The following is a 20,765-nucleotide window of genomic DNA, read 5'->3' on the forward strand; positions in this document are numbered from 1 at the left end:
TTCCCTTTAGAGAGAGACCAGAACCACAAAAGTTAAGCTACCTGCATAAGAGCTGAGTGCCATCAGCTGTACTTAATCTTTAAATGTCCAACCCACTGATAACCTTTGGTTTGCTTTGATAACTGTGAAATAAATTCTCACTGCATTGGATCCCAGTGCTCTGGTTTCTCCTCCAGGCTGTAGTGCAGATGCTGTGAAATCTTGGACAGGACAGCCATCCTTGGAGATCTCAGGCACTTAATTTCTAAGCCCCTCTCTACTGACTTTAAATTTCTTTTGGGAAGGATATGGCATTCCTGCATTGCCAAATGTTTTTTACTCTATTGGGAGAACCCCATTTGGAGGTTGGGAAAAGGAAGAAAAAGTTCACAAAAAGTCTAGGATGTCTAACTGCAATCTGAAGGATAAATAGGAAATAGCCATGTGGTAGGAAATAAGTTGATTCCTAGAACTTAGGAGGTCTGAATAATGGCTGAATGCTGGGTGGCTGCAAGAAGCTGAACCAAAGCTAGCCTGGAGACCCTGAAATGCCAACTGGCATGTATGTCCCAACTGGAGTGATAGGGCTGAACATTTCTTTATTTTTCCACAGTCACTTATTGATCCTAAATGCTGAGTCCTGCTCCAAGCAACAGATCAATAAAAACAACAATCAATCAAGAAAAGACAGTAATTTCTGCTGTAGTTGGTCTACACTCCAGTGAAGGGAATTAGATAGAAATGTTTTAAAATATGTATGATAACATCAGTAAATGTTACAAGGACAAAGCATAAGGAGAGGAGGCCAGACCACTAGGCTGAAGGGATGCACTGCAGTTTTATAGAGTTGTGAGGGGAAAGCCTTTGCAAAAGTTCGTATCTAACCAGTGTTCAAGGATGTGAGAAGATACATGTGTCTGGAGAAAAAACAGTTACAGAGACCTCTGCATTAAGGCCAGGTCTGGTCAGTGTGGCTGAAGTGCTCTGTGTCAAGGGAAGATGGGGAGGGGACAAGGACAGAGTGAGCAATTGATGCAGATTACAGTCTGTGGACGTTGTGATGCTTGTAGTTTTTCCTTAGAACAAGATAACTAGACATTAAAGAATTTTGTCTCAAAAGCTATAAATTCAAAATGTCACTATGACCAAGTTCATCTCTTTTTAGAATTTATTCCAAAATATTTTATTCTTTACAATATTAGTGTGCGTGAATCAACTTAATTTCTTTTTCAGATAATATACCCAACACTTATTGAATACACTTAAATTTCCAAGAGAGTATTTAGTTAGTTAGTTTGTAGAGTTAAAAGCCAGATCATGCCATCTGCAAACACAAGCAGTTTGCCTTTTCCTTCTATCATGTGTCTGTTCAGAGAGGATCAACAGATTCAATTGGCTGAAATTAACTCAGATGAAGACACATTTCAAATTGTCCAGGTTGTTTTGTTTGTTTTATTTTGTTTTTTAAAATAAAGGATGGAAATAAACAAGTTCATCTTTTAAATGCACATTAAAATAACTCATTGTAGGTCAAGTTTGAACATGCTGGTGTTTAAGCTGTGTGACACTCAGGTTGGTTATCCAAAGTTAGCTGGATACTTACTCCTGGAGCTCAGACAAGGTCTTTAGAGAGATGTGTTCATAGTTACCAATAGGCCAATGTTAGTCATGTGTCAGCAGCACTGAGAAAGTGTATATATTGTAGAGAAAATGTCCTCAGATAGCAGAATGACATGGCCAGGGTCAAGAGGACTGGGAACAAAAGATGTGAGGAGTCCCAGGGAAGAGTCCTGAGAAGGGCAGGGATTAAACCTCCAAAGAATGCCAAGAAATCATGCAATAGCAGAAAGGAGTTCTTCAGTTTCATTGACATGGAGAACAACGACAGCATTTGCAAAAGCAGCACAATGAAATAAAGATGAAGGTCACAGGAAAGGCAAAAAAGTTAGCAAAAGAAGCAGAGAGCTCTGGCTGTGAAGGAAAAAGACAATAGAGGCTGAAGGGGATGTTTGGAAGATGAAAGAAAGCCCAGTGTGAACTACATGTCTGTGAAACACCCAGGTTAATGGAGAGGGTAAGTCCTAGGAGAGTGTGTGTGGCAGGTGGCAGATGGCGGATTTAGATGGGAAATGGACGCTCTAAGGATGGTTAGCTCAGGAAAGAAGAGTTGCTGCTACCTGGCAATAATGAGAGGCATATTGTAGTGTCTTACCAATACTCATATGACTTAGTGCACAGTGACATATCCTCACACTGGATAAAACTTGGCGAGTGTGTGGAGCTAGTTAGCATCTCAGCAACATGATATAGATATTGATTGTTCAAAGGTCCAGGAACCCAAGAGGTTGGACATGTTCTTAGATGTGTCTTCCTTTTGCTTGTAAAATATCAATTGACTGTCTCACCTAATATAACCTAATATCAGGGAATAAAAATAATTTCTATCCCACCCTTTTTATAATTATTATTTCAGTTGAGCATCTGTTTTGCAGCTATGTTTCTGCAAGGATTCAGGTTACATAATAAAAATGTATTGTAGGTTGAGATAGTTATTATCCAGCAAGTGTATAGAACTTAACTTTTGAAAACTTTTTTACATTTAACATATTCTGAAATAATCTAATTGTTTTTACATTTACTTATATAATATATGTATACATATATATGGTCAAGTACATGCTATGGCATATGTATGAAAGTCAGAATACAGTGTGAGGGAGCTGGTTCTCTTCATCCATCACATGAGTATCAGAAATTAAACTCAACCCACCAGGCTTGGTGACAAGTACCTTACCCAGCTAAGCCCTCTCTCCATGCCCAAACTCAAAGTTCTTTCTTTTTAACCTGGAGGAGCCCATCACAGTGAGACAGTTGTAACAGAGTAGAGCCCTTTGTTCAGGGCATCCAAGACACAAAGACAAGAAAGGACAGCTGGACCTACACCAGCTTTGTGTTTTTCATCCTTTTATTCTGCTAGAGCCCCAGCTGGGGGATGACATTGACTGCATTGAAGGCACCGTCCCCTGCAGTTAATTCTTTCTGGAAATTTAATTGAGATACAACCGTCGATGTACCTCATCAGTCTTCTAGATAATTCTATCCACTCAGGTTGAATATGAAGATTAATGGGGGTGAAGAGATGGCTCAGTGGTTAAGAGCACTGACTGCTCCCCCAGAGTTCTGGGGGAAGACAGCACCCACATGGTGGTTCACAAATGTAGTCCCATAAGACCTGACTCCCTTTCCTGGCCTGCATAGATACATGCCAGTGTAAGTACACAAAACACCTGTACACAGAAATTAAGCAAATATTTTTTAAAAGAAGAAAATGAAAATTAATCATGATTGAGTATTAGCTGTCTTTTATTTGTCCATTCATTCATCTTCTCTTGCAGCTAGGGGAAACCAATGAGACACAGTACAAGTGTATTTTTAAAACAATGCATTCAATTGTCAGAGACAAAATTGGCACCTTCCTGTCTCAATCTAGTATCGAGCTTCTGCATTTATGCAATTAAAAATAAAGGTTGCTTAAAGCCTGGCATGGTGGGGCACGTCTTTTATCCCAGCACTTGGGAAGCAGAGGCAGGCAGGTCTCTGTGAATTCGAGACCGGCCTGGTCTACAGAATGAGTTCTAGGATAGCCAGAGCTAAGTAGAGAGAGATTGTCTCAAAAGAACAAAAGAAGTAAATAAATAAAGGTGGTTTAGTTATATTTGAATTTCAGGTGAGCAGTACTTTTTAGCATAAACATGCACATAGTTTTAAACATGCTAATATAAAAAAGTAACTTGTTGCTATCTAAAATCCATTTTTAACTGAAAAACCAGTCCTTTATTTTATCACATGTCTAAGAAGGCTGCATGAGGACTACAGCAGCTGCATAAAGAGAACTCAAATCCAAGCAAAGGCCCAGTACTGGGCAATCTAGTTATAGAAGACCCAGGAGCACCAACCACACAGGACCCAGGCACTTATTAATGTTCTCTGAGCCACTGTGATTAGAACTGGATACAGCTAAGCAAACTGCTAACCTGCAGGCTACACTTTCACATTCTGGGTTTGTTGGTTGGTTGGATGTGGTTGGATGTGGTTGGATGTGGTTGGATGGTTGGTTAGTTGGTTGTTTTTTTGTTTTTTGTTTTTGCCACCCTCTCATTGTTTCTTTTTTTCTCTCTCTCCTTCATTCTAGTCATACACATTTTAGATTGGTTTTGTCCATTTATGAAGATTAAGAGGGACAGTAAATTTTACTCAATAATTTGTCCCCTTTCTACAACTTCAGAAATTGCCAGAACTAAGGTGGGAAATGTAGGCATAGGACCTGAGAAGCTCTGGGAAAGGAGTGCCTGAAAGTTCCCCAAAGGACCACGTAGCAGTGCAGAGCTGTCCTTCAAAGGACTGCCATGCTGTGTGAGCAGGAAGGCAGAGACACTGGCTTCAGGGGTATTCTGAAAGGAAGGAACGCTGTAAGAAAACACCAATTCTACTGTTTGCTTCCACAGCACCGTTCACTACGTAATTCTTATTGGAGCTATTATTTGTGAACACTTGCTGTATACCCAAACCATGCCAAGCATTTTATTTATGTATGTATTTATATATCATAGAACCCACATGCTAACCTCAGAATGCTGTCTATATTACTAATTTTATTTTCATATAAGGAAAGTAAGGGCCAAAATGTAGAACTCTCAGTTTTTTCCCCAGCATCATGTCTGCCTGTATGCTGCCCTGCACCATGCTATGACAGTAATGGACTAAACTTCTAAAACCATAAGCCAGCTCCAACTAAATATTTTCTTTCATAAAAGTTGCTATGGTCATGGTGTTTCTTCACAGCAATAAATAAATAAATAAATAAAACCCTACCTAAGACAATATTTGATATGCTATAGGTTTTACTTGAAAAGCTAAAAGAAAAAAATTTATTTTATTTTATTTTTTATTTTTTTGGTTTTTCGAGACAGGGTTTCTCTGCGTAGCCCTGGCTGTCCTGGAACTCACTTTGTAGACCAGGCTGGCCTCGAACTCAGAAATCTGCCTGCCTCTGCCTCCCAAGTGTTGGGATTAAAGGCGTGAGCCACCACTGCCCGGCTAGAAGAAATATTTTTTACATATTATAATCACAAAGAAGTGACAACATGTAAAAAAATAAATAAGGTTTTGGAATTTAAACATTAAACATATCAAAACATGTATGGTACCCTATAAATATACACAGTTTTTATATATCAGTGTAAAAAGTTTAGGACATACTTAATCTATAAATGTAAAATATTTTCCTTCACTATTTCTTTTTTACCTGATGATTCAACATTTCAAAAGTTCTTCCAGACTCAGTCTTCATTTGCATAGATAGAGAATATATATATATATATATATATATATATATATATATTAGTTGTGGTTTGTCCCAAGTGAAAATATCATAAGTTAAAAATGCAGTTAGAGTCAGGCAGTGGTGGTACATGCCTATAATTTCAACAGTCGGGAGATGGAAACTGGCGGATCTCTGAATTTGAGGCCAGTCTGGTCTACAAAGTAAGCTCTAAGACAGCCAGGGCTACACAGAGAAAGCTTGTCTCAAAAAAAACCAAAACATCAAAAAGCAAAAAAAGAAAAAGAAAAGAAAAAAGGAAGGAAGGGAGGGAGGGAGGGAGGAAGGGAGGAAGGAAGGAAGGAAGGAAGGAAGGAAGGAAGGAAGGAAGGAAGGAAGGAAGGAAGGAAGGAAGGGAAAAAAAAGAAAATTCATTTAGGGGTGGGAGATAGCTTGAAGCTCAACTGGTGAAGTGCTGGCACATAAACTTAATCCCAGACCCTATTTCAACTGTGCATTGTGAGTGTGGAGATCCCAGAGTTGGGGGGGGGCGGTTCAGGAAAGCAAGGAGACTTCAGTTTTCAAGCCAACCAGCCTTGTCTCCCTGGCAATCTCCAAGCTAGTGAGAAACCCTGTTTCAAAAGAGGGGGCATCTCAGGTTGTCTTCTGATTTCCACCCAGACATGCACCAGGACATAGACACATCACAAGGCTCATCACTACACTTTGCCTACTAAATAACTCAGCTCACTGTGTACTATCAATTGTGTGTATCTGCATGACCAAGTGACCAGTGAAAGAAAACAAGAAAAACTGAAAATCGAAAGTAAGATGTCTACTAAACTTTTTCATTGTCATAAAGCTGAAAACCATAATCAAGTAAGTTAGGGCTGTCTGTTGAGCTTTTGGGCTGAGAGGGAAGTGTACCACTTCCCAGGCAACAGAGTCTGAATGTCAAGTGAAGAGCTGTTCCCTAACATCCTACACCCAAGTTCTGCAGAGAAAGGACACCCTGTATAAAAACAGCTAACAGCACAAAACCCAACACTGAGTCCCATCCTGTTAGTCAGTACTCCTCGATCTCTTAGAAAGGGAAAGTTGTTACAGAGAAAGCAGAGTGACTTGGGCTGTGGAGAACACTGGGAGAAAAGTGTCCTGAGTAGCATGTGTTGAGTCCTCTCATCTTACTCTTGACCCCGTTTACATCACAGATGGATCTGACAGCCCAGGGCAGACTCACTTTACTGCAGCAGACTCATCTTGCTGGCCTTAGCTGCAGCATCTCTGAGAACACCCACACAGTCTGGACCACAGACACAGGCCATGATGGTTAAGTTGGTGAAGAGTTCCCTCTGAATCACAGGAAACACACAAACCAAGCAGGAAAGTGTGCCTTGACCTTTTCCACGTAGCTCACCTCCTGCAACTGGGGTGGCTCACTTTCCATGAATAGGGCACCCAAGGAGAATAGCTAATAACAGACTGATCCAGAATTGAGAAAGAATAGCATGGCATCTTGCCCCAGTCATGAATAGATGACATAACAAAGAGAGAGGAAAAAGAAACAAGGAGCCCAGGAGTAATGGGGAGCCCAGGGCTCACCAGCCAGGCGTCTGTAAGGAGAGTGTGGGAACCTTTCCCTGCCTCTGAGATGCGGATTGTTGTCCAACAATGGCGCGAGGTTGCAAAATCTACATTTCAAAGGAGAAACCAGCAGAGGTGTACTGCTCCTCCTCTCCCCTCTGGGAAATCCAGGAAAGTGTCCCCCCACCCCCAGCTTGCATCATTGTTAAAGACATGAAAAAAATAAAAAGCAGTAAACCCCGCATTTATAATGGGCAAAGAACAGGGAGAATGGAGTCTTGTAGGGTGCCAAATTATGAAATATAAACTTGATTGAGACCCCACGGGACAGCAGCAGAGTCCCAGCTCAGCAATCAGATTAAAATGCAGCCTCAGGTCGCTGGTTCCCAGGGTCCTCATCTGCAAAGCAAGGTTCTATTTGTATCTCTTCATTCAACAGCATTATCCAGTGCAGCTATATAAATAGATGTCTTGTGGAGCTTACGTTCTAGTAGATAAAGTGAGTAATAAAGAAAACTAATAAGTGTCCTGGGGGTTATAAGGGAAATATCCTAGTAAAGAGAACAGGGAGTAAACTTGGTGCTCTATGGTACCAGGGAAGCTACTCAGCCGTAGCAAGCTTAGCACGTGTGTGTGGTCAAGGCTTTAAAGTCCATAACAAAAACAACAGCAGCAACTAGACAGAGAAAAAGCCAACCAAATGCCAATTTGGGGAAAGTTGTCCCAGCCAAAAGAAACAATCACATATGGCTATGAAATAGGACTCTAGTGGGTATACTGGGGTGCATCAAAAAAATATACGATACTAGGAGAAAGATGGTAGGAAGATATTTGGAAAGATAAACCAAGGAAAGATGTTTTAAAGTTAGAGAGATTTGAAGTTTAATGGTGATACAAATTATTAAAGGCCATTTATTGAACAAAGAGCTTCATCCAATCCCACTAAAATGTCATTGTGACTGATGAAAATAGATAGCTCACTTACATGATAATAAATGAGCTAGCATCACCGTCCTCCAGCCTTTACTGCAAGTATCAGAAACTAAAACAACTTCCTATCACAATGAACCCCTGGGAAGCTGCAACACTGGTCCAGCTAACATGCAAAGGTGGCATCAAAAGGTAGCAGGGATGGAGGTGATGCACAGGTAGAGGTGATGCAGAGATGAAGGTGATGCACAGGTGGAGGTGATGCAGGGATGGAGGTGATGCACAGGTGGAGATGATGCACAAATGAAGGTGCTGCACAGGTGGAGGTGATTAGAGTGTAGATCTGCTTTATAAGTAGACGAAAATAATTCATTGATAATTAGAATTGGGATAAGAAATAATGGTCATTAAATCTGTCTCCTTCCACTTCACTCTCCCTCTGTCCATCCTTCTCCCTGCCTCATCCTCAGCTTCATCACAACTTTTAAGTCAACCTAGACTATGCCCTTTTGTTGAGGTTTGGTTGGGTGGAAGTTTTGTACCTGGGAGCTCCATCACCATTTAAGCATCTCTGATGAGAAATCAGACTCTAGGCAGTGAGACCAGATAAGGCCATGAGGGGCAGGCTAGTTCTATGGCTACGACCATGAAGGAAGCTGTGTAGCTAGTACAGCAACCAGACCAGAAGCAGGTGATGCAGGGTACTCAGCCACAGCTAAAGCTCACACTGGCAAAGCCCTCCCTATTCCCTATGTGTTACTGCTCCTTCCAGCCCCTGATAGCTGCCACACATTCTACTGGATGACCTCATTTCCATCCATATAGTTGTCCAACATATGACCCCATGTCATTGCTAGTCTTTAGCTAATCGAAGAAAGAAGTCCTCAGTGACTCCAAGTCAGTTCCTACATTGCAGGGTATCTCAGATTATCAGAGTCAAATTGCCAGATCAAAGAGGAAATGTTTTTTATAAACATGACAAATAGTGGCAGCTACCTTCATAAAGCAGTCCATTAACTAAGTGTGTGGGGACCATTTCTGCAACACACGCGTCAGAGGATGTAACTGGGAAACTGTTTTTGATCAGAAGAAAATTTCTGAGTAAAATGCTGAACAGTTTGAAAATATGATCATAGAGATACACCCAAATGAATTGCTGTTTAAAAGTAAGAGTTGATTCTAAAAAAGCAATATATAGAGGACTAGTTTTAAAGGAGTTTATAGTTTATTAGCACTTATCCAGAACAAACAATCCTGTCTCCTTGCTTTCTATAAAAAATTATAAAAATGTACAGAGATGATGAAAGTGAGCTACACACCCACTAGAAGCTGCTACACAGGCACCTAAAACAACCTAGCAATTAAACTCACGGTGCCTTGTCTGTGCTGCACGCATGCTGTGCCACTGGGCTACACCCAACCCTGCTGGGCTGTGCCACTGGGCTACACCCAACCCTGCTGGGCTGTGCCACTGGGCTACACCCAACCCTGCTGGGCTGTGCCACTGGGCTACACCAACCCTGCTGGGCTGTGCCACTGGGCTACACCCAACCCTGCTGGGCTGTGCCACTGGGCTACACCCAACCCTGCTGGGCTGTGCCACTGGGCTACACCAACCCTGCTGGGCTGTGCCACTGGGCTACACCCAACCCTGCTGGGCTGTGCCACTGGGCTACACCCAACCCTGCTGGGCTGTGCCACTGGGCTACACCCAACCCTGCTGGGCTGTGCCACTGGGCTACACCCAACCCTGCTGGGCTGTGCCACTGGGCTACACCAACCCTGCTGGGCTGTGCCACTGGGCTACACCAACCCTGCTGGGCTGTGCCACTGGGTTACACCCAACCCTGCTGGGTTTTTTACCTTTATTTTATTTTATTTTATTTTTTGTCATGGGGGTCTCACTAAGTTGATCAGGTTGATGTTGAACTGGAGACCTTTCTGCCTCAGTTTCCAGAACAGTTAAGATTATACATCTGATTTCCTTTTTACCAAACTAGAATCTTAAGCATGTATACAATTTTGTATCCTATTGTTTTTTATATATATATATACATACATACACACACACACACACATATATATATATATATAATATATATATACATACATACACACACACACACACACACATATATATATATATGTTTTACTTGTGGCATTATTCTTTAAAAAATATTTGTGGTTATTCTTTAACAACTTCATATATGTATGTATTTTTATCATGTTTGTTCCCCATTCCTTCTCCCTGCACACTCTCTTTGGACTCCTCTCATCACAATGACTGCCTCCTACTCTCACATCCTATTTTATATGCACAGGTGACTGAGTTTAATTGGAGGGCTGCCATTTGCATGGTGTGAGGGTATTTACTGGATGAGAACATACTAGTGCCTATACCCCTAAAGAAAAATGATCCCCCTCACCCATCAGCAGTTCTCAGCAAGAGACAAGTCTTATGCAGACAGCCAGAGCTGCTGTGTGTTTGTGAATACAACATCCATGTCATGTCCAAAAGACAGTTTTCACACTCTTCACAGGCTCATGTTTTGAATTCTTAGTCGTCAGTGCTGTTTTGTTAACTGTGCATGTATGTGTCTATGCCACAGTGTGTGGAGGTCTGACAACTCTTGGGAGTGCGTTCTCTCCTTCCAACTTGATGGTGTGAGGAAGGCATGTGTGTGCAGGTGAATTCATGCTGTGGTTATCTTCTGCTGCCTTGTGAAATCAGTCACCTTTAACCCCTGAACCATCTCACTTGCCCCTCCCCTGCTCCCGTTCTATATGTGAGGGATGTAGAGCCTTAAGGATTGGGGGCTTGGAGGAGAGAAGGACACTCCTTTGAAGACTAGAGCACCCCAGGTCCTGGTCTGGGCTGTGTTAACAGCTACTGTCTCACACCCACAGTCAGAACCATTTCCCACCACTGTGTCTTCCCATAAGGAAAGGATTAGGGCCTCTCAAATAGTGACTCACAGTTAACCTTTTTAAGTTGCCTCTGTCATGGTAATAAAAGAAAGAACTAACATGTAGTTCAAGTATATGAATTTTAAAAATGGATTATTAGGGGATTTCCAGCTTCCCAGCCCATAAATATCATTCACTGCTCTTTGACAAAGAAGAAAAAGCAATATAATGAGCAAGAAAGTCTTCAACTAATGATTCTTCTACAAATGAATGTCTATATGCAAAAATAAAAGAAACAAATCTGGGCTCAAACTTAACAGCCACCTCAAAAATATATCACAGACCTAATGTAAAATTGAAAACTTAAATCCCTAGAAAAACATATATATGACAGCATCTTAGAGATGATCTTTTTTTTAGAATTAATTTTTTTATTAGGTATTTTCCTCATTTACATTTCCAATGCTATCCAAAAAGTCCCCAATACACTCCCCCCCACTCCCCTACCCACCCACTCCCACTTTTTGGCCCTGGCTTTCCCCTGTACTGGGGCATATAAAGTTTGCAAGTTCAATGGGCCTCTCTTTCCAGTGATGGCCAACTAGGCCAAGAGATGATCTTTTAATTGTGACTTTAAAAGAGCAAAACCCATGAAATACAGAGTTGAGCAGAATTCCCCTACAGTGAAAAATTTTGTTTTGCAAAAGACAAAGTTGAGAAGAGAGACAATAAACCACAGGGAGGGAATAGGGTTGGTGAGCCCTGCAAAAATCCATACATGGAGAATTATTTTACAACACATACAGAGAGCTCTCAAAACTCTACCTGAGCTCTGGATCCCAAAAGTTATCCTCAGACTTCCACACGGCAACTTGGCAATATGGCAACACTGCAAGCATCTGTCTGCACACACACACACACACACACACACACACACACGCTCTTTTTTAAAATATGCTGTCCCAAAACAATGAAATAATAAAGAACAATCAAAAAGTGGGCCAAAGTCATTAATAAGCATCTCCTCAAAAAGTCATATAAATGGTAAGTGTGAAGAGATGCTTCACATCATAATTCATGCAGGAAACCTTAATTAAAACAACGAGATAGTGTTATAAGCCTGTCAGAATGACTCCAGTCCAGAACACCGATGTCACTGAATGTTATGGAACACTAGAAGCACTCACTGCTGCTGAGGGTGAAATCTGACAGGACCACTCTGGAAGACAGTTTGGCAGTGTGCTACAAAACTAAACATATTCTTGTCATGTGATCCACAAGATGTCCCTCAGTGTCTTAGTCAGGGTTTCTATTCCTGCACAAACATCATGACTAAGAAGCAGTTGGGGAGGAAAGGGTTTATTCGGCTTACACTTCCATACTGCTGTTCATCACCAAAGGAAGTCAAGACTGGAACTCAAGCAGGTCAGGAAGCAGGAACTGATGCAGAGCCATGGAGGGATGTTCTTTACTGGCTTGCTCAGCCTGCTCTCTTATAGAACCAAGACTACCAGCCCAGAGATGGTCCCACCCACAAGGGGCCTTTCCCCCTTGATCACTAATTGAGAAAAATGCCTTACAGTTGGATCTCATGGAGGCATTTCCTCAACTGAAGCTCCTTTCTCTGTGATAACTCCAGCTGTGTCAAGTTGACACAAAACCAGCCAGTACACTCAGTGTTTACCCAAGGAGTTGAAGACATTTCCATACCTCTTTTCCCTCTCTCCCACCCCCAGGAAAATCTCTGCTGACCCGTTCTCCTCCTGTTTCACCCGTCTCTCCTTCCCTCATCCTCTCATAGCTCAGAGGTGTGTTCCTTCAGGAAAGGGTTGGCTGGCTCACTAAATGACACTACCCCACCTAGTATCATTTGGGAGATGTTTGTATTTTGAGGCAATATTTGAGAAACTTCCTAATATTGAACTAGACTATTAAATGACCTGTTGAGAGTTACCAGACAGAGGAAAGCCTGTCTGAAATGTAAATGACACGGGCAGCCACCATCATTCCACAGACTCATTACACCTCAACCCACCACTCCCTCCACCTCCCCGAATCCTGGAATAACTCTGATCTGGGCTTTGTTCAAATTTTCCACCTTACAACATAACACCCTTGTTCTTCAAGCTGGTCTGCTTTGTCTGGTTTCAGTGGGAGAGGATGTGCCTAGCCTTACAGACACTTGATGTGCCAGGTGAGGGGGGAGACCTCAGGGGGAGCCTCCACCCTCTCAGAGGAGGAGGGGGGCAGAGGTTAAAGGACCATGGGAGGGGATGAGGTTGAAGGGGCAGTGAACAGAAAGTAACATGAATAAATAAAAAGAGAAGAAAAAGAAAAAGAAAGAAAACAGTATCCTGCATTACTTACTATAGTAATATGTTTTCTCTTGGTGGTATTTTCTATTGTCGAATTTGAAACCTTTGACATACACTCATGAATTCAGTGTCTCATATACACACACATAAATGTTCAGTCTCATGGTAGCCAACTAATGGTCTTTCTAGTGCTCAGCTTTTCCAAGTTGAAACCAATTATATATGAACATATATATCACATTATATCATTATGATATAATATATGTTAATATAATATATTAACACATATTAACCTTAAAACGTATTTATAGCCTTAATGATTACACAGAGGATGCTCCAATTGGTGAGAAACCCTTAACGTGTGACCGTAGATTTCTCCATGATTCACTTGTGTACTGGAGCAAAATGTCATGAATCAAGTATGGAAGGGCAGACTAACAAAAGTCAATTTTCACTTAGAAAATCCACTCAACTCTTTGAATGAAAGTAACACATTTTACTGAGGAGGGTATGTTGATGATAACAGACTAATCCTCTGAAACTGTAAACAAACCCCCACAGCAATAAAACAGAGACTAAGACAGCCACCCACAAAAAAAATGATGAATAAAGGCAGCAGTATTACCCAGTGCTGGTCAGGGTTCTCCTGGAATGCTCCTCTGTAGAAAAGAAACTGTAACCCCTCCTGAAGGAACCATAACGACGGTAACACTACAAAGAACTCTTCTATTTCTACAGAGCTGCATGAGGCACCGCGTAGGCATACCTCTACGCCCCATTTGTATGGCGTTCCTGGGTGATGCTTTGGTCCAGCTGTTGCATTAGGGACCAATCATAACTTCATTCAGATCAGCTTTATATGGGTTCAATCAGAAAGTGCCTATCACACACTGGCCTGATCACCATTGGAAGAGGAAGCCCATCCTATGTTGTGAGGGTCCATGTACATTCTCACTGACTAAAAGGATAACGTGGAGAAATCCCTGTAGCTCCTTATACAAACAGTTGCGGAGGCCAAGTTGTCTACAGACTAACTACTACCTACATGATCATTTTCTCTCTCTCTCTCTGTGTGTGTGTGTGTGTGTGTGTGTGTGTGTGTGTGTGTGTGTGGCGGGGGGGGGGAGAGCAGTAGAGGCAGGGCTCAGATTATGCTTAGCATACACTTGGGCCATGTTCCTCAGCCACAACACAGCCTCTCTGTGTGTACCCCTCAAGCCATTGCCCCATGGGAAAGGACTCACTCAGACCAATATTCTCAGGTTCAGTTTTCACAAGAGATGGGCCTCTTGTCTCTGACTCTGGTGCTCTCTCTCTTCTGTCAGTGCCTATGATAGAGTAACAGGTGAATCTGCACATACACGAAGCTAGGAATCAGAGTGAAGTCAGATTCCAGAGACAACAACAAGGATGCTCAGAGAAAAATAGCTTCTGGAACAAAAAAGGTTAAGTACTAGATTTAAAGACACAGGTCTGTCAGTATCAATTTTTTACCATGGTAAATTCTCTGGTTAAGTGATAGATGAAAAGAAAAAGATTCCCCACTCTCTCCTAGACAGTGAGCAAAAGTTAGTTCTAAAAACCTCACATTATGACGAGAACAAGGAGCCCTGCAAAAACTAAAAGCAGACCTAGCACATGCTCCAGCTGGCCTGCCTGGTTATATTGTTATATTGAAAAGAATTAAATTAATGTATCAAAGGAATATCCATGCTTACTGTAACATTACTAAGAACAGTAAAATATGAAATCAACTTGTTACCATCAATAAATGAATAATTCAAGCATACATACAGTATATACATACATACATACACACACACACACATAATATGCATGGAATTACAGGATATTATCTTGAGAGAAATGGACCAGACCAGAAAAATAAATACCACTTGTTCCCATTCGTATGTGAAAAGTACAGAGAAGCTTGTCAATGGTGAACAGTAGTACTTGTCAATGGTGAACAGTAGTACTTGTCAATGGTGAACAGTAGTACTTGTCAATGGTGAACAGTAGTACTTGTCAATGGTGAACGTAGTACTTGTCAATGGTGAACAGTAGTACTGAGCGTAGTGGGGAAAGCACAAAGGGAATCTGGGTAATTGGTACAAACACATACAAGTCTGTTGGAAGACTGAAAGTTGGCATAAAGCCTGTTACTACACACAGACTTGCTCTCAGTCCTCATATGCTAATCCATCTCCCCTCTCTCTCTCTTCTCCCTCTCTTCTCTTCTCTCTCTCTCTCTCTCTCTCTCTCTCTCTCTCTCTCTCTCTCTCTCTCTCTCTCTCTCTCCCTCCCTCCCTCCCCTTCTCTCTCCCCTTCCCTCTCCCGCTCTCCCTCCCCCTTCCCTTCCCCTCTTCCATGGCATTTTAAAGGTGAAAGGTGATTATGAATAGAACAGAAATCTCTGATTCCAAAAGACTTCAAAGCCATGTATACGTATCTGGTTATGCTGTAGAAATTGCAAAGGAAAGAGGTTTGAATTTTTGTGGTTGAATTGGAGACCAGTGCTAGAGCTGAGAGAAAAGCATGTGAACACATCAGATAGGACCAAAAGCCCTTCAGTGGAACTCTTTCAGTCCATTCAGTGTATGGTAGTGGTACTGCAGCTTTCAGTGCTGAATATATGAGCTCTGACATTTCACATACTTATACTGTGAGTCCCATAAAGCCCACAGGGGATCTCCCAATAGAGCCCTATATGTAAAGCACTAATGAGATACATCAATCAATTTCTAAATGACTTACCTGTCCCTTCCCAAGCAATCCAACAAAAATAACAGCCTTGAATAAGATTTGAAGACTGCTGAGGTCACACACGACAGTGTCTCAACACAACTATAACAATAACATAGGGAAATGACAAAGACTAACAAGAGCAATAGAGTTAAAGTAGAACATCACCAAACTAAGGTCAATTTTTGGCGGTACTTGTATCTTCTCCTCAACGATAGTATCTGCCTCGTGTCTTAGACAAATCATATTCGCTCAGTACACCATCGACATCTGAGTATCAACATAATTTACAATCAGATAGAAAACCTTCAATGTATATTTTCAGTACTTTTCAAGGGAACCAAAACTCCTCACTTTGCCAACAGTGGGCAGGTGAAGTCTTGACATAAAGTCATGCTAGTGGCTCACTGAGGACCCTCAGCTCACAAGGTTCTTTTAAACACATGGGACAATTTACTGATGGCTCAGCAAACTGTGTACCTGATGTGAGCAGCAGCTGCTCACCAGTGGTAAGGGCAACTCTGGAAGAATAACTGTATCAAAAGCCAGTCAGCACAACAGACTTCCAGGAACGCCCTAACCCTCCCTTTAAACAATACTAAATATGTTATATATTTATTGATTCTTGGATGGTTGCCAATGGCCTGTATACCTGTTTGCCATTTGTAAGTAAAAACCAAACAAAAAAACAAAAAACAAAACACACACACACACGTTGAATACATCTTTAGAACCATGAACTCTGAAAGCTATTTGTGACTCTCAATCTTCCAGCTTCGATCACATTATTATCTGTTGTAAGGATTTATTCTGTGAGAAGGATAGCTAGAATCACATGACAAGATAGACACCTTGCCACACAGACTCATTATTGTATAAGGTATATAGTGAAGACCCTGATACAGAGGCTACTGTTGCTTTGGGATTTATGCCTAGAACTAAGCCCATTGTCTCCTGTTGAAGGAGGCCATAAAGTTGTCCCACTCCCTTCTGAAGCTGATTCTATCCAGACCTTTGCAGCTCTCCTGGGCAGCAATGGAAGCTCAAAGCTGCCAACACTTAGCACGCAGTGTTACTCTTTTAGTTGAACAAGTTGAACTGAGGTAATGTGGCACTTATAACCAAGCCCTCAGTTTGGGTCTCCCAGACAATCTGTACTTTTACAAGTGCACACCTGTTGTCACAAAGACACTCAAAGAGTTCATAACTGAGGTAGCTGATGCACATTTAATACTCTTCATCATCAGTAAGAAGTAGAATAGGTAGAAGGAGCTAAAGAGATGGCTCAGGAGTCAAAAACACTTTCTGCTCTTCCATCGGGGCCTGAGTTCAGTTCCTAGGGCCAACATTATGCAGTTCACAAGCATCTGTTAACTCTATCTCCAGGAGTCCTGACCTCATCTTTTGGCATTGAGATCATCTTCATTTCATTGTGCTGCTTTTGCTAGTGCTATTATTGTTCTCCATGTCAATTAAACCGAAGAACTCCTTTCTGCTATTGCATGATTTCTTGGCACACACACACACATGCAGAGAGAGAGAGAGAGAGAGACAGGGATGGAGAGAAACAGAGACAGAGAGAGAAAAACAGACAGAGAGTTAGAGAAAGAGACAGAGACAGAGAGAGGCAAAGACAGAGAAAGGCAGAAACAGAGAGACAGAGACACACAAAAATAAAAATTAGCATTTACTTTAAACCAACCCAGAATTGTTTCTGATTTTATATCCATCATTTCCTGATTTAGTCACTCAAAGTAACCATCCGTCAAAAGCCCATCGTCTATCTGAAGAGATGGCTCTGTGGTCAGGGGTACCAGCTCCTCCAGACGGCAAAGGTCTCAACACCCACATGACCGTGGCAGCTCACCTCCATCTGTAGCTCCAGTTCCAGGCAATCTGACACCCTTTTCAGCCTCTAGGGTCACTGCATGTATGTAGTTTACAACACATAGAAAGGCAAAATGTTCATATTCATGGTAAATGTTTTAAAATGTAAAACATCTTTTCTTCATCTTTTCTTACCTGACCCCTAATTAAAATCTCACAGGCAAAGAAATAAGTAGGTGTGTAATATAGCCTTACTTTACAAATTTCCCTTGACCATCTAGAACACAACACTTCTTTCTTTCCTCTGAAAACAACTCTGAGGAAACCTGTTTGCCATGCCTCCTGGGTGGTAGTTTAAACGTTAAACTGGGTGGTCAACCTGTTCTTCAGTGTGTTTCACGAGCTGGGCATGGTGGCGCACGCTTTTAATCCCAGCACTTGGGAGGCAGAGGCAGGCAGATTTCTGAGTTCGAGGCCAGCCGGGTCTACAGAGTGAATTCCAGGACAGTCAAGGGCTACACAGAGAAACCCTGTCTCGAAAAAAAAAAAAAAAAGAAAGAAAGAAAAAGACAGAGTGTGTTTGAGGACAGCCAGGACTACACAAGAAATATACTGTCCTGAAAAACTAAAGATGAACAAAAAATTGATACTATGACTTTTCATTAAAAATTTGAAATGATTTTGCAAAGTTTATAATATATTTGAAATTGTTGCCCCTTTAAATCACTCTAATTCTAATTCTCAAGTTCTAATAGGTACATAAACTTTTCATGTTAACCTTTCATTTTTCTAGTCAGCTTTTTTAACTTGACACAATCTAAAGTCATCTGAGAGTGTCAATGTGGGACTGTCTGGACCAGGTTGACCTGTGGGTGTGGCTGCTTGGCATGAGGAGGGCTCATCTTGATTATGTTCATTGATGCAGGAAGACCCAGTCCACTATGGGTAGCACCATTCCCTTGGTTTGGATCTGAGAGTATTTAAGAGTGAAAAAGGAAGCTGAGTCATAAGTGTACATGTATTCTTTGTTCTCTGTTTCTGATAATAATGGGGACTATTAGGGAGGGGGGGGAGTGGTAAGAGAAATGGGAGGATAAGGAACAGTAGAGGGGACACAATTGAAGTACCATATATATGCATAGAAATTTCAAGTGAACCTATTAATTTGTAAAATTATTTGTAAATTAATTATAATACTATAAACCAAGTTGTAGTATACAAGAAACATCTTTATTTGGAAATGTTAAAATTATTGCTATCTTAAATTTTATAACCTGATAGCTCTGTTATACGTATGAGATATTTAACTTTCTCAGAGCTTAATTTCTTTCCTTGCTTATAGAAGGGAGATGCCAATGCCTACCTCAGAAAGTTATTGTGGGAACTTAAAACAAAGGCTACTAATGGAAGATACTTTGTACAGAGCCTGATTCCACGGGAGTCTTCAACTTATGGCAGCTGTGAGTAACTAAAACATGGCCAGAAGAACAAAAGAACACATACACACACATACACCACAGCACACCACACCACAGCACACCACACACACAGACACACACACACCACATACACACCACACACATACCACACCACACACATACACACACACATCACATACACACATCATACACACACCACACACACATCACATACACACATCATACACACATCATACACATACCACACACACACATCACACCACACACACACACATTACATCACACACACACACACACACACGCGTCAGACCTAAATGACTATAAAGAGCATAGGAATGCCTGTGTCAGAACTAAATGGATGATAACACTTGCCTGACCTTCACAATAAATTTCACATACAGTAAGAACAAAGGCAGGATTAAAATGTTGGGTTTTGTACACTGTGGGTATTTTCTTTGGAAATGTTAAGTTTTCCTATCTGGGAATCCAGTGTTGCTCATCTGACTCTTGTTACTGCCAAGGAGGAGAGAGCATCTCCTCTAGCTAAAGACAAAGGTTTCTGGATGGAGATAACTGTTTAACCTTGGTGCCCTATGGGATACTCTGCTTAAAACCGAAGGATCACGAAGCATATCCTTACTTACATGAGGCAAATAATATACTGCAATCACCATTTACTTATTTTATATCACGTTCACTCCAGGGTATGTTACAAGGGAAAACAATTTTTCTAAGACAATATTGTATCAGTATGATATGCACTGAAAGAGTTTCAAGGGTCTAGAAAACTTTTCAGATCTTTCTCAAAAACATTAATGGATTCCCAGACACTTAGTCATGGAAAAATCCACTGAAGAAATGGTTTCAATGGTGTATCCAAAGGCAAACCAAGATCTGTTTTGGTTTTCCCTTGGAGATGACTTTGAAATAAATGACATACACACACACACACACACACACACACACACACACACACACACAATGAATTGGTGTCTGAGTCTTTCTTAGAAGAGCCTCAGATTGAAATTCCAAAATATGTATTTTCTGGGAGCAAAGATCTCAAACTATGTGTACACAGACTTGCAGGTGTGCATAGCAGAAGTAATGAATCCAGAGATGAGACAGTGTCCCATGGTGCAAGGTTCTTAAGACACCATCTCAAAGCAGCCCTATGGATAAGCTCTCTAAATCTATATAAAGAGACCTAGGACTTGCTATGGGGCAGGAAAAAAATGACAGTGCCCTGGGAATCACAGAATAACAGAAATAAAAGAGACTATAGAACCAGTCTTCACTGACAAAACCCAAGAAAACCTTTCTATCCACAATTCTGACAGGTACCTAGTTATTTATTTTACCCAGGAGATGCCCTTTTCCATATTTCAGCAGTTGAAGTTTTCTACAAGCACTTTTTAAGCTAGAGGGGGAAAAAAACACCAAACAACCAGAGCTACAATCCTAGCTTTCTAAGCAGCAAAATTCTAACTGGATGATCAAGAAAACACTAAGCACTGAGGTTTAACAAGCACTCTGTTTTGTCAGGGAACTGTCTTGGCTTAGCCCTGAAACTTCTGTGTACCAGAAAGTGCTGTTTCATCCCCATTAGGTCTACAGATCACAGGCTTTCCAGGAGTACTGGATCTGAACAACAGCCCTGGCTCACCGTAGCCCCGGCTTACCATTTATCCTGTTACAAAGCTTTAGGAAATCATATTTTCACTC

Source organism: Mus caroli, unplaced genomic scaffold, assembly GCF_978045245.1.
Source record: "Mus caroli unplaced genomic scaffold, Mus_caroli_1 scaffold_19, whole genome shotgun sequence".
NCBI classification, from domain to species: Eukaryota; Metazoa; Chordata; class Mammalia; order Rodentia; family Muridae; genus Mus; species Mus caroli.